Raw genomic sequence first — 324 nt, 5'->3', positions numbered from 1 at the left:
AGCTCACTCTGGGTGATGCCAGCCTTGAGCAAGTGGTGGCAAGCTAAGGGCTGGTAAGATTGTTAAGTAGGTAGAGGTGCAGATAACTTAAAGTCAGTTCCCTGGATCCACGAGGTAGAAGAGAGCTCACTCCTATAAACACACACACACACACACACACACACACACACAAACACACACACACACACACACACACAAACACACACACACAAACACACACACACACAAACACACCCACACAAACACACCCACACAAAAACACACACACACACAAACACACACACAAACACACACACAAACACACACACAAACACACACACACAC

The sequence above is a fragment of the Mastomys coucha genome, unplaced genomic scaffold, assembly GCF_008632895.1.
Source record: "Mastomys coucha isolate ucsf_1 unplaced genomic scaffold, UCSF_Mcou_1 pScaffold6, whole genome shotgun sequence".
Classification (NCBI taxonomy): Eukaryota; Metazoa; Chordata; class Mammalia; order Rodentia; family Muridae; genus Mastomys; species Mastomys coucha.
This window is presented reverse-complemented; position numbering follows the sequence as displayed.